A 13,576-nucleotide genomic window follows, 5' to 3' on the forward strand; every position below is an offset into this window, starting at 1 on the left:
TCTGCCAGCATTGTTTGCTATCGCTGAAGACTGCCTTGCTTCTAGCACTTGCATCAGTAAAGTGATTAGGGGACCTGCAGGCCATGAAGCAAAGACTCTCTGGATGGATAGTAGACTCCATCTCACAAGCGTACTCTTCTTTGGGCCTTCAATGCCCCATTGGAGTATGGGCCCACTCGACTAGGGGCATTGCCTCATCTTGGTCATGGTCCAGTGGTGTATCCATTGCAGATATTTGTGAGGCAGATGACTGGGCCTTACTGTCCACATTTGCAAGGTTTTATAACCTGATAGTCTCTGCCTTACAGGCAAGGGCTCTTTCCGCTTATGACATGCACTGCCTAAACAAATCTGGCAGAGAGCCCTTGACCACATCATGCTCAAGCACTTTGGCATCAATTCACCTGTCACCTCTCGGCTCATGGGTGTGTAAGTGACAGCAGTACTTTGGAACAATTAACCAGGCCGGTTGTGACCTAAATGAGCTTAACCCGTCTTAGCCTTGGATTATTGTTAACTTTTCTATGGCAGTGGATTTCTTATGGAAGTTTGATATCTTAGTTATTCCATTACATTAGCATGGCATGATTGTACTGTTCCTATATGCGTCTATCAAGACGAATTATGAGTGTAGTATCGAAAGAGAACGTATACGGTTATTGATTCCCTTAGATATGGGAACGAGTACTGTGTTGCTAACCAACATGACTCATTTGTCGTTTCTGTCGAAGTAACCTGAGAATCCTGTGGTGAACGCCCGCATATATAGCCAGAAAGTATATTATTAATATTTATTAATATTAATATTATGATTAATATTCATATTTATTTTGTATGTGATTAATCATGATTAATCCTTGACCAGCATGAAATGAAAAGTAATACTAATTACATTTATGTTACAAAATGTTTCTATTTCAAATTAATTTTGTTATTTTGAATTTTAAATTCATCAATAAATCCTGAAAAAAAGTGTGGTGGTTTCCATTAAACTATTGACTATATAATTGGAGTTGAAATCAGAGGACCCAAGATGTGATATTATCACATATCTTTAGTCACAATATGTTATTGGGAGTTTAAACATTTGCATTAAAATATATTATGAGAAATATTTGTGAAATTACATTCTAAAAGAAAGATTTGAAATGATTATTTCCTATATTATAATCATAGAGTTTATGGTAAAATTATGCGCAGTACAGTACTTGCCCTGAAAAGGATAATGATGCAATATCCCAAAACAAATTATTGCAATACTATGTTGTATCAATCCCCCCACCACCACCCACCCCTTATATATAATACTTTCAACATTGTTTAATATGTAATGTGAACATTTTTTTTTTTTTTTTTAATTCATGTATTTTTTTATTTATTTTTTGAACTACTATAATCAGCTGTGCACTTTAAGTGCTTGGGCCTAAGATTTTATCCAGCCATGTTATTGAGACGTAGGGCATATGGGTTCATGGAGTGAATAGGTTCAAGCTCCATACAAACCCTCCAGTGTGTTTGTTTAATTGATTGAAACATTTGGAAAATTACAAAAATGTGGGCTTGGCATAAATTAATTTTATTGAAACTGATTTCAAGTTCAGGGAACTTCAAGGGAAGTTGATTCACTGTCTTTGCATTGATCTAGTAGTTTAGGAGGAATGACTATCAATAGCGTGCATCAATGCAGAGCCCCGCAAACAGGCCCCAGTCACATGAGGCCCAGAAATGTTCAACTGCCTCCTCTGGCTGTCATTGTTTGCTCTGGATTGAGTTACACTGTCCCTTGGGCGGGTATGAGTGTTACTGTTGGTCTCTGATCCTCATGGACGATTTCCACATTTACTGGAGGCAGGACATGCTCACTCATACACGCTCACACACTTTTACATACATACACAAACACAGGTTCAGTGAGTTGCTTTATGCCCCTAACCCCAACCAGATGTCCAAACAACGGCTTGAAAAAGTTAAAAATAGTTTGAGTGGCAGCTTACTCTTATTTCTCTACAATCCACTTCCTATAAAATAAGAAATTATGTAAATAACTAGATTTCCGGTGAATTATGCTTGACCCTGTGGGTGGTTAACAATGTTTTTTTTTTATGATACCGGTGTCATTTCAATACTTTTAAAGCGGTACCAGTGCCTAAACGGTGCCAGAACCGATACTTAAAAAAAAAAAAATATATATATATATATAAAGTACGTATAATTAAATGTAGTATATTTAGTGTAATATTTCATATTTAAGTGTAATTAAAATATGTGTTCATAAGTGTTAAGGTCTCAATTGTCGGTGGAGGAAACAGCTGCTTCTTGTGTAGGCTACATTTCAGAGAACCAGGACAAATATTTCAATCGATCGCTCAGGCATTTGATAGGCACCGAAATTAGGATCCAAAATCTGCGTTCTGATTCGGTTCTGTGCACACCGGTTCCATAGGTGCAGTACCAGTGCCATATTGGCGCCGGGTTTCGGTACCCAACCCTAGTTGCATGTCTTGCTATGGTGGTCTAAATGGTTAGCATGTTGATATGTGGTTCCTATGGCCTTCTGAGTGTTTTTGTGTATTTATTCTATAGTATGTGTTTGCTTATAGATCTGGTTATTGACACAGATTTCAATTGACAGTTAATGACTTTTCTGAGGTACAGTAAATGCAACATTAAGTGTTTTCGTTTACAAGCTGTTTTATTGACATCTTTCCAATGTTGATTCACTGACTGAGCGGTTACATGAGACATGATACATTTCATACATGCATAGATTAAGTTATTCTATTTCTTATTATATTTTTTGATATTCATTCTTGTCTGTTTCATGATATAACTAATAATAAAGAGGATGAGATGATCTTTCACATGCAGTACACGCTGCCACTAGGCCATGTCCAAACGTACATGGGTATTTTTCCTTCTTCGATTTAAAAACAAATCTCTGTCAACATGAAAAAGCAAATGCAGGCCAGGCCACAGTTTTTGAAAATCCTCACCCTGGCAGGCATTTTCAGAAATGTTTGGTTTCAGTGACCTGGTGCTTAGTTTGCATGTAGACGAATGGCCAATCCGCGTAGAAAAAGCTGCAGTTAAAAATAGAATAAAAATGTGGACACGTCCTTAAACTGAGATGGCTACAGCAGCCTATTACATCACATTAAAGAATGCCAAATTACATTTGTTTAAAATCTGTGATATTTTATCTGTGAATTTTTATTTATTTATTAAAAGTGCCAAGCTTATTGTGATTTTTGGATTCCAGATGCAGTACAAATAATGATATTATGATATTATGGGCCAGATTTACGAACAGCTTGCACTAGCGCAAACCGTCGTTTGGCGTTAAAATAGTAATGTCAGGATTTGCTAAAGACGAGTGGTGAAGAATTTGCATTGAAAAGGTGTGGACTGTTGTTTTTGCACCTGATCTTATTAAATATGCATTTGTAGGAGTTTCCATTTTAGATAAAAATTTTCTGGGAGGTAAGTATTAAAATTAATCATGAAATGAGATTTACTAATGTTGTCAAATTACTACCATTTTTTAATGCCCCAAAAAAGCATGTCTTAAAGCAGGTTTAAGTTGCCCTGATCTTGGTATATTGCGCTGGCCATTATGGAAATGATCTGGCTGTGTCTGTGTTCTTTAATATCCCAATTGTTAGTAAATCACCTGCAGAATTTACCCTCCTATTGGCATTTTTATGGAATTGTGCGCTAACGCTAATTTGCCCTGTTTAGTAAATCTTGCCCTATGTGTTTTTAGCAAATTGACATGGCCCTTCTTTTACTGTTTGTCTATGCCTCCCTCATGTTATTGTTTTGAAAAATCACAAATCCAGCCACAGACAAGTAATAGTACAATTTGAGATGTCAATCATGTCCAAAGCAAGAATGATGTGTGCCAAGTTAACCACCATAGTTTAAGGTCACGTTGTAAGTAGTGAACAGATCATTTCTTTTTAGTGACATGCATCCAAGTAAAAAAAGGTTGTTCTGTTCATCAGTTCATGATTGGATACAGGCATGTATCCAGACATGTACATAAATGTGAGCTTGCAGTTGATGGTAAGAAAAGGGTCAGAGCTTAAAGAGATAGTTCACCCAAAAATGAATATTACACCATGATTTACCCTCAAGCCATCCTAGGTGGGTATGACTTCCTTCTTACAGATGAATACAGTTATGTTAAAAAATGTCCTGGCTCTTTCTAGCTTTATAATGGCAGTTTTATGTTTTTAATCATTTTGAAGTCCAATAAAGAGCATCCATCATAAAAAGTACTGCACCCAAATCCGGGGGGTTAATAAAGGCCTTCTGAAATTAATCAATGCATCTTTGTGTAAAAAATCAATAAATAATAAATTCTGTATTTAAACCTTTATAAACTGTAATTTCTGTCTTACGCTAATTAATATAAGTATTATATAATAGAATAACTATTATATATGAATATGAACTAATATATTAATATGAATAGAATAACTATATAATTATTCATATAACTGATTGTATTCATCTGAAAGATGAAAGTCATATACACTTAGGATGGCTAAAGGGGGAGTAAACCATGAGATATTTTTTTTTTAAATTAATTTTCCTTTAAGGAGACTAAATAAACTGGAGAAGTCTGGCATACATCACAGTGACTAATCACAGAAAGGTTATTTCACAAGAAGTTCAGGTTATGACATTTTGGTGTCAAAAAATAAATAAATAAATAATAATAAAATAATAAAAAATAAATAAAAAATAAACCATGCATTGAAGAATTAAAATGCATCTATAAAATAGATGGGGTGAATTTCCATTTCCCGCCAACTTTAATTCTTCGATTTAGGAATTTTATCTCCTAACCCTAAATTTGAGTGGTACTGTAGTTATGGCAAAAACCACTTATATGAAATATAAAAAATTCCTAAATGGAAAATATGTAAACTCTTTTTCCAAAGAATAACAAACATGTGTTGCAGAGCTTGCCAGGTCAAATTAAAATTTCTTGTATTTCGTCATGTAAATTCACAATATTACAACTACATCAAATGTTGTTATCATGTGCAACTAGATATGAATTCATTAGGTCCAGCAATGAATGAAAACAGTTGCTTTTTATTGAAGCTGCAAGCTCACTGCTCAAGCTCAGTGCCAAGCACATTAGCTTTTAGTGGCTGTTATATGACATTTTCATCCAAGAATAAGCATATAAATCGTGCCTTTTAAGCTTCCATTTCTGCTTGAGTGGTGATGCTATTGTGTGGCCCACGGATGCACAGTGCGCCCTCATGAAGGTGCAAGCATGTTGTTTCCCCCTCTGGGTGTGTGGGATTTACACCATGGTAAGCGTGTCATAACAGATTTGGGTGAACACTTCCTGGCGTGTCATGTCTCAGTACACAAAGAGAGCAACATCTGCAGATGTGCTGTATGCATGTGTGTGTGTGTGTGTGTGTGTGTTTGTGTCTATGTTTAAGGAACCTCCCCAAGTCTCCACCCACGCTCACTTTTTCCCAGAACACCACCCAGAATCAACCAGGTGTGTGTTTGAGTGTGATATCTCATGTTCATTCCTTTCAGATGTGTGTAGATTCAGATTCTGAGTTATGAGTTTGTCATACTGTACGTTACATATATATATATATATATATATATATATATATATATATATATATATATATATATATATATATATATATATCGTTTTTTTTATTATTAGGATTATTTTTGATATTCCAAATGTAATATAATAAAATAATGAAAGAGCAATTATTATCATTTGTCCCCAGGGTTTCTAAATGGGCTTGAAATGGGCCTTTATAAAGGAAATATATAACCATCATTGTATTTTAAGAAGGGCTCCCATACAGGGACATCATTGTATTTGTGGATCTGTGGCTTCAAAAAGTTTAAAGATCCTTGGTTCAGACAACCCAGTTCCCATTTCCTAGAATTCTTTTCCCCACTTGTGTTAATCTGACTGCTTTGTTGATCCAATTAGTTACAGTCTCCCTCTCAAGAGTGCTTTAGTTAGCCTAAACAAATACCTGGTCTGTGGTCCTTGATATATGTCTGCTTATGTACAATACACCTCTTGAGACATTTGTTACGAGTCCAGCCTTGTACATAGTGCTGAGAAGGTTCCTGTTGCTTACCTTGTGTTTACTCTACAGCTCACCGAAGGAGGGGGATATCCTGTCACTGCATGCTTTCTCTTTCTCTCATTTAGCCTCTCCAAGGGTCTAAACAACAGTAGAAACCCAAGAACTGACCTGTGAAACTCCTTTATTTTGCCCTGCACTGGAGCTAACAGAGGCTTTGATGGAAGTCCTTTCCCTGTCACCTGGAGAGAGGCTGATCCACTCTGTCTATATGGCACTTAACTGCGGCTCTCATACAAACACGGGTGCAGCGTGGATATAGAACATCCGTCATGGCCGACTAGTAGAAAATAGACCCCTCAAGCTCTATTACTCTCTCCTCTGTCAGGAAGGAGTTAACCCTGGAAAGACTGAACATTAGGGGCAAATGTTAACAGAGCGTGTAATTAATGTCATGAGTCCCCTTGACCAATGGGGCGGACTCGCACTATCTGTTCTCAACTAGCCAACAGGATCAGAGCGTGCAGGAATTCATTCAGATCTCTTAATCAATAAGTAACCCTTATCAAAGGAAGATTTTATCCTACCTGCTGTTTCAGAGAAAGTAAACAGGGTTAGCAGCTGTGGCAGAGCACCTTCCGCTTCCAATCATTTTTACATGCAAGAAAACGCATGCAACACAGAAGCACTCAAGAAACAGAGAAGAAACTCAAGAAACTGAATCAAACTCACTGAATCAAATTAAGTATCAAAGGTGAGCTGTTGAAGTGCTGGGGATTTATTTATTTGTTTATAACAGAATTCACTGTTCTTTTAGAACATGTTAAGAGTATTAATCCGTGTATGTATTTATGATCTAGCAAAAATATGATCTGCCATAAATATGGAAAGAACAGACAAAATTTGGCCTCAGGCATCCTAGAAACATCTGTCTGGTCCACAAAAGGAAAAATCATTATGCAGCGCATTCCAGGATTTAGTAAAGCATCCCTTTTACAGTAATTACAGTGATGGCAGGATTGGAGAAAATTGAAAATTTAAGAATTGGCTTCTTTCAATTCATAAATTGGGATTTGAATTAGAATTGGCCAAGCTCTATAGTATGTTAAATCTGTATTTGAATTGGGAATGACAGGTAGTGGAATATACTGAAGTGCAATTCAAAGAAGTTCAATAGGCTTTCTGGGAAATTATGTAAATGGGAAACTGGGAGTGTTAATGCTTCATTTGCAAGAGTGTCTGTTGGATCTTTTGAAACACACTTCAAGAATTTTAAAACTAAAACATTAAGAATTGTTAAACTTTTAAACTAAGCTTATTGTCAAATGAAGCTTTCAAGCCAATATTCAGGGCTTGTCCTGACAAACGTTCCTTTTTTCTTGTTTCAAATTTCAGTTAGAATATATGAATTTTGAGATTCAACTAATTTTAATTCTACTTAAAACACTATTTATTTTTAATAATCAAAAGAGTCTTTATTAATTCAACACAGGGGTAAAGCCAACATGGGAAACAGAAGGCAGACTCACGTACGTAACTTGTAAATCAGACAAAACTGAACTGAAAGGACATTGCTTATAAAGACAGGATAATGAGGGAACTAAGGAGACACACCTGGGAATTAATCAACAATCAAGAAGACAGAAACTGGGTCACAGGGAAAAACACACACAGACAAGTTCAATGTTCTGACAGTATGAATGGTACAAAGCATACAAACACAGGTACTTCCAATTCATTTTAATTCTAAAAGAGCATCAAGACTGAAATGCTCAGGATATGTTGTGAAAAAGATCTGCGGGTAATTGGCATGGTTTCATGACATCCCAAAAATTAGATTTGTCTGCATTTCCTGGGTCTAATCCAAACACTGATAGCAATCACAAATATGATCACATTGGTGTACTATTCCATGTGTGGGGAGAAGGGCACTGCTTTCATCTCTGAGCGCTTACTCGCTGTGTGGCATCAGTCACACACACAGATGCTGGGCTTTATCTCACCTTTTGCGTTCATTTCCCAGAACCTCTGGCACACAAGGTCAGCTACTCCATAACAGTTTTTCATTCTCCATTCTCCAAGATGTCTGGGTAATGTATTCACATAGTTGACATGCTAGAGGTTTACTGATAGACGTATCAGGTAATGCTTAACAAATGTCTGTGTGTTTTATCTTTAGGGGTGAAGCTGGAACAAATTCTCATTCCTTGTGGCAGACCTGACGTTCTGAAGTAGAAATTTTATTGATGAATTCACAAAGCACACCGAGAGCTTATCAGTACAAGTGTTGTATTTGGCATTGGTTACGGACCCCCACTTTCCCCCATATGTTTTCTTTCATTCCCACCTTTTTTTTCCATTCACATCCATCTCTGGATGTTGTGGCTGTGGAGACATTCATCTTGGACCGACTGCTAATCAGCATTGGTCGTTAAACTAGAAATGTGTTTTTCTCCACTTTTGGGAAATATCAGTTTGGGGAATGCATTTCTATGTTTGTTTCTTTAAAAGGGGATTGTATCTCAAGGAATTAAGTTTGGACTTTGATATACTATGAAAAATAGCTTTTATTGAAACTAATCAGTTTAATGCTAATGTTGCCAATCACCATAATAACTATGATAACAGTTAAATAGTGAGAGGTTTATCAAATCTTGTGTTGTTCCTGGCTGCATGTAGCACCTACAGCTCTGTAAATTCTTCTGATGGATCCCAAAGTAAGAAACAAGTGTTTTTGTACTTTTTTAAGCTAATGTTTATGATTGAGACCCAACCAAGGGTCCTTTGGGAATGGTTGGGATGTGGATGGATAGATATTTTTTATATTTAAAAAATATATATATTTATCATTTTTATATATACTACCATTCAAAATTTTGGGCTCAGTAAATCCATTTTTTAAAAATACATTTATGCTTCTAATCAGCAATCATTGTCCATATAGAGACCTTCCATGTACCTCATATGTCACCGGCCAGCAGTGATGACGAAAGACTCCTGACTCTCTTGTCAATGGTGGTTAGTGGCCTTACCACATGAGAGCATTTTTCAAACCCTGCAGTCCCACCAAAAGCTCATATTTACTGCGTGTGGTAGAGGTTCCACACTGGAACCACAGAAAACACATGACCCAAACATAAACTGCGTACACAGATGCACAAACACACACACACAATACGTGCAAAGACTCACCATCGATAGAGTCTATCATCACACTAGCAACATGCAAATTGTCTTGCTCTCCCCTTTCTGTTTTAATCTTCCTTTTTGTCTTTTTACAAGCAGACATCCCAAACCAGACCATATGGTAGTAGACCAGAGGTTTCAACATTCTCAAAGCTAATGCAAACAGATCTGTGGTTTTGCTGTGTGTGAGAATGAAGATATAGATACTACATCTGCAATCTCGTACTCTGGGCTTCATGCGGCTGCCATTATCCTTTTTACTTGTAGCCACTGTACTGTCATCAAAATGACATTGATGACCTTGTCATGTGAAATTAGTACAAATCCTGTTCTTAGGAAATTGAATTGACCCTGGTTTAATTGGGTTTAATCGCTTTCACAAAAAATGTCCTCTCTTTTACAAAGACTGTTGGCTGTGCTATGAGATGGACATCCTTTCACATAGAGCTTTCCTTCATATAGACTTCCCATTAGCAGCCAGTAATACATGTGGGGAGTCATTCCTTTGATTGTGAAGTGTCTCAGTAGTTTTAGTGGTACTTGGCTATTATCATTCTCAGAGGTAACACGCAAAAGCTCCTTTTATGTCTTTCCTGAACTTTGGCCAGCTGGATGTGTTTAAGAGGGTTATAATGTAACAGAGGTTCAAAAGACTTCACTACCTTCCATCTACCTCTCCTGCCGTTCATGTTGTGTTGCTTTAATATGCTTCCATAGGGGTCTGGCTCTTATAAAACCCAGATGGGTAAAGAAAAGAGAGTGGGGAAAGTGGAGATGAGAGGGAGAATGAACATAGTTAAGAGTAAAATCTTTAGTGAGGAAGATGGAGATTTTGTTATGGCATGTGCCATCAAGATTAGATGAAGTCAATGGAAGCTTTCAGTCATGTTTAAAATGATCACTAAAATGTTTCCTAACAGGCATCAGTTTTCTCTATGTTAATCCAAGCTGTATCCAAGTCTCAACAGCGAAAGTTTAAATTTAACTTCACTATTCAGAAACGAATTAGAAAATTGTGTGCACAATTTATAAATCAAGGGAACGAATAAGTAAATGTTGCCTGGAGTTTATAAATCGAGGGAACTAATTAGTAAATTGTGCGCACAATTTATAAATTGAGGTAATTAAATAATGCACATGATTTAGCCTGTTCTTTTTTTCAAGCTTGCCATGTGCGGGGCTCCGTACAAGACCTTAATTTGTTACAGTTTTTGTGCTAGTTTACAAGTAAGTGTCCTTCATTTAAAGTGACTAGGAATGCTGCCTTGTTCAAGTGTTGTTGTCTTCTTAAGTGAGGCACTTGACCCTAGGAAGAACCCTTCTTTGGAGGAACTGTTCCTGTGATTAGTCCAATGTAACTTAGACCACCTCCCAGCAATCATGTTAGTAAATAATGTTCTCATGAGTCTTGCATCACTGAAACCAGATTTCCATGAATACATGCTGGGATACTGTAAAAATATTACAGAGGTCTGGTGGTGTGACATGGGTGAGCCTGTACCTCACCTCCATTATAAAACTCTGGACCAGGCTACCCTTGTATAAGAAAAGTCATAAATAAATAAATATGCAATTTCTTCCCCATCAGCGAACAGCAAGCCTACAAGGAAAATAACAAGAAAGCAGCATAGGGAAGTCAGATATGAAAGAAACTGGCTCCCAGAGCACTTTACTGGAACCACTAATACTTGCTGGCCCTCCAACACTGACTAGTGTTTCAGCCAAAACCCTACTCTGAGGCAGAGAGGGCCACCAATACAGTCATTATAACAATTCTGTTTCTCCATTTCCTGGTTTACAGGCAAACTGGGTTATGTCATTCAGACTGAGAGGCCCCACTGTGCAGCTGAGAAGGTTATGGATTCTTCATTTAGTTACAAATATTGTTGACATGAGTAGAACTGGCAACCACTTCCACTAGTTCCTCTTTCAACCAACCGTGGATGTTCTTGAAATGTTCTGCTATGCTCAGAGGGATACTTAATGTATATTTGACTATTTTAAAAGAGTTAGTCATCTCTTACTCACTGTCATTCCAAATGGTGAGTGTGATTTCACCAAACACAACATGTTACTGGATCAACATCCTTGTTGATCCTAGAACAACATTCCAATCAACCAATCAGAATTGAGATATAACTTTTTGAGGAAATATCTGTTTTAGGCTTACAATCAGGGTGAGGTGCTTCTACACCCTTGTTAATCAGCTATCATGTCCCACTGATTTTAGGAATAAAATATGGATAGGGTTAGGTTTAGGGGTACGGATTGGGTTAAGTCTATATTTTTGGACAATAATTTTGATCCAGGATCATCAAAAGATGTTCATCCAGGAACATGTCGTACTTGGCATAATCACGTCGACCCTTTCCAAACCCGTATGACTATTCTATCTTTTAATGTTTTTACAATACCAAACTTTCAGTAGTTACCAGTACTCCAGTACTAAATTTGAGGGTAACATAGTAAAAACTATTGGAACTACACACTTAGGAAAAAGCTACGCAAGTTGTCACTAGGGCAATGCATTTTCAAAATGTACACAGTTGTACTTTATTTTCCCCTAAATGTGCATGTTGATACTTTAAAGGAAGATGTTAGTGCCTAAATTATACATATTAATGACTTTGGAATGGGTACCGCCACAGTGATAGTTTTTTAACAATTTTTTTTTTTTTTTTGCTATTTTATTTGACTATTTGAAAATAAGAAATTAGCTAATTATTAATGCTAACATAAATTAAATACATTAACAAAACATTAGCATTTAGCCTTCACATATCTATTTTGACATACATTTGTCACTCCCAAAATGTTTCATTGTGTGCTTAGCAACATGTAATATATAACTTTTATTCTTACTTTGAATGGGTAATAATCACTTAAGCTGTTAATCACTTCAGTTTAGTGTGAGCTCACTCTTGCGAAAACCTGTTATAATCAATGAAGCATGCTGAACTTAATGAACTCTCTAACCAAAAACGTCAGTGTTTTGAGTGGTATTGTGTATAATTTAAATTCATCTGACTGGCTGTTGCATTCCCATGCTCAACAGACAAGTCTGTGATTGGATACATCGCTCAATACTTACAAAAAATATATAATTAGAAACCTGTGAAGCTCTTTAGAGTGTCCAAACAAAAATACAAGGTATAAGGCAGTGCCTGGTATCATCATATTTTTTTTTACATTTCAGTACAGCGAATTTAAGTGGTGACAATGGTTGCCAAAAAGACCATAATAAATCAAAACTTTAAAGAACGAATCAATTTGACTATATTTCAAGTCTGTGATAGCTTTGTGTACAGTCAAATTTAAGTTGAAAATCATGTTTAACAGCTGTAGTCACCATTCACTTTCCTTATATGGAAAAAATTGGTTTGACATTTTGCTAATAATATACTGTATGCTTTGCATACCTTTGAAGAATGAAAATCACATGGTTTTGACATAGATGCTGACACAAGTTTCAATTTTGTGTGAACTATCCCTTTAAGTCTTAAAACTTCATCATGAGATAAGGAGCCCCAGACATGTTCTCTGACATGCTCAATGGCTGAAATTCTTGATGAGAAGATTGATGGAGTGAGATATTTTAGATTCAAAGTGGTTTCATGCGGTACAGTACGCTGGACCTCTGGATGGGAGCAGATATGCTGCTGTCTGGTCAGACAATGCCCTGAAGTGAGATGGATCTATGTTAATCGCCAAGCCAAACAGCACTGGCAGTGAGGAGAATGAAGACTGAAGAACTGGCTGCCTCATAGCGCCAAGGGTTCTTCATCTGCGCTCAGGAGAGGGAGTGAGAGGGATAAAGCGTGCTGTGTATTTACTCAGGTGTGTTCCTGTTCTTGGCAACTGTGCTGCAACAATATTGAAAACAGGCTGCTGAGCTTCATGAACAACCTGAACAAGGGGATGATGTTTCAGTTAAATCTCGGGAGCTCCCCCTCCTCACTAAAATATTTCTTTATTCGAAATGCAAGTCATGGAATGCCTGGCGATGCGAGTGAATGCCTCAAGACAATACAATCTTTAATTTTTTGTAGTCAGTGCCAAATTTTCCTTTTGATCATGAATCAGTTTGAGAGTTGAGTTTGTCTTTAAACATTTACATTCATGTGTTTAACAGATACTTTCATCCAAAGTGGCTAACAAAAGAGAAACGTAAGGAATTTGCCTTATTTACTTGACTAGATTGAACTGCGTAAATTAATGCTCACTTTTGTAGGAGTTGTTCACCGGTTCTTTTCAGTGAACTGAATGAGTCCTTTATGAATCGGACTGATTTGTCAATT

General features: G+C 36.8%; 1 long non-coding RNA gene across 2 annotated transcripts; it reads left to right on the forward strand.

The window, feature by feature from the left end:
- Positions 1 to 7,718: 7,718 nt before the first annotated feature.
- On the forward strand, positions 7,719 to 9,853 carry LOC127970599 (uncharacterized). 2 transcript variants are annotated; one of them, XR_008156633.1, is made up of 3 exons: positions 7,719 to 7,816; positions 8,116 to 8,182; positions 8,272 to 9,853. It is a non-coding gene; the product is annotated as an uncharacterized LOC127970599 (long non-coding RNA). The 2 variants fall into 2 exon arrangements; XR_008156634.1 differs by having other exon boundaries at positions 7,795 to 7,893.
- The last annotated feature ends 3,723 nt before the right edge of the window (positions 9,854 to 13,576 follow it).

Source organism: Carassius gibelio, chromosome B13 (genome assembly GCF_023724105.1).
Source record: "Carassius gibelio isolate Cgi1373 ecotype wild population from Czech Republic chromosome B13, carGib1.2-hapl.c, whole genome shotgun sequence".
Classification (NCBI taxonomy): Eukaryota; Metazoa; Chordata; class Actinopteri; order Cypriniformes; family Cyprinidae; genus Carassius; species Carassius gibelio.